The sequence below is a fragment of the Empidonax traillii genome, unplaced genomic scaffold (genome assembly GCF_003031625.1).
Source record: "Empidonax traillii isolate 1590-97213 ecotype Southwest subspecies unplaced genomic scaffold, ASM303162v1 scaffold245:size1430315, whole genome shotgun sequence".
Taxonomy (NCBI): Eukaryota; Metazoa; Chordata; class Aves; order Passeriformes; family Tyrannidae; genus Empidonax; species Empidonax traillii.
The window spans coordinates 59,966-61,687 of record NW_020955438.1 but is presented as its reverse complement, the minus strand read 5'-3'; positions in this window follow the sequence as shown (position 1 = coordinate 61,687).

Below are 1,722 nucleotides of genomic sequence, written 5' to 3'. Positions count from 1 at the left end.
GGGCTTGTTAAACTGCAAGTCCCCATTGTCCCTTCTGTCATACGCAACGGAACTGGTGCTCTCTTTCCCTTCCCATTGAAATTTACACAAGACTGTTTCACATCATCAAAGTGATCTCTAAGGGAGAGAGATTCTACAGAATCTTATACTGTATTTGTTAGGTTTTTTTCTGTCACGTGCAGGTAGCAGCATGTTTATAGGTCAGGATGCTTAATCACGACAAGGACCCTTCTAATTGTTAATGTCAAGGCAGAGCCCACTTTTTACAGTAATTCTTATTAGTACTTTTTTACAGGCAGAAAAAACAAGGGTATTTTGAGAGATATGAAGAGAATGAGATCAAGGAACTAAGTTAGTCCACAGATAGACCAGAGACAGAATTAAAAAGTCATAGGTAATTCCTGCTTGCAGTCATAATATGTACAACTGTGTTTTGAGGTCTGGGCTCCTGTGTCAGGATATGAGCAAGGAGCTGAGAGGCCTCAAATGCTGAATGAGTTGAGCTGAATGTACTCTAAAGCAGACATTGCAAATAGCTCGAGTGCACAAGGTCTCAAAGGTAAAAAGCAATTGAGAAAATACCCTGCTAAGGAAAGTGAACTGTCCCCATTTGTCTATTTAAAATTCTTCAGAAATACAGAAATCAAATGGAGGAAGATTAATGAGTACTTTCCCTGAATCTGCAAGGAATAGCTGTCAGAAAAAGGAAGACAAAGGTCTAGTCTTTCAAATACACCTCAAGTGGCTGAGGGTCAGTAACTTAATGCACCTATCTCCTTTTACTACTCCACAACAGGGTGATTGTCCCCTGAGAATGAGAATAACTTTGAGAATGGGTGGCATTTCTTCTTCACATTTTCCCATTATGTTGTTGCAGATAGCCATAAGATCTCCTCTCTGCCTTCTCTTCCTAAGACTAAAAACTTCCCTTCCCTCAGCCTTTGCTAATAACTTTTATGTACATATACATGCTAAGATCCACAAGGGCATTTGGGCAACCCACTCAACTCAGTCACCTAAATGCATTGATGCATCATGGCCTCATTTCTGAACACTACACAATGTCCTCCTTGTTTCTTAGAGAAGTAAGCTGCTTTGCTCCTATTGGGGAGTGGCTTACCCAGTGGAGGCAAAACCTTCTTTGACAGATCCTTCCATTTCCTGACTTGATAGAAAGAAATATATGCTCCCTATATATTCATGTGGTGACTTAAGGAATAGGGGGCAATAGCGACAAGTTCCTGCCCAGTGCAGCAGTAGGGCTGTGACTCTGTGGGCTCCTCTGTGACTACCCCACTTTCCCAGGTGCCCTGGCATAATAGGTAGGAGGCTCTGCAAGTGGAACCAAACAACGATGAGGTCGGTGGTTCACAGAATCACAGAATAAGTCAGGTTGGAAGGGACCACAGTGGGTCATGTGGTCCAACCTCCCTGATAAAGCAGGGTCACCCTAGAGCACATTGCCTAGGATTGCATCTAGACAGTACTTGAATACCTCCAGGGAAGGAGACTCCACAACATCCCTGGTCCTGTTCCAGTGCTTGGTCACTCACACAGTAAAGAAGTTCTTCCTCATGTTCAAGTGGAACTTTCTGTGCATCACTTTCTGGCCATTGCCTCTTGTTCTATTGGTTGGCACCACCAAGAAGAGCCTGGCTCCATCCTCTTGACACCCCCCTGCAAATACTGATGAGGTCCCCTCTCAGTCACTCTTCTCGAGGT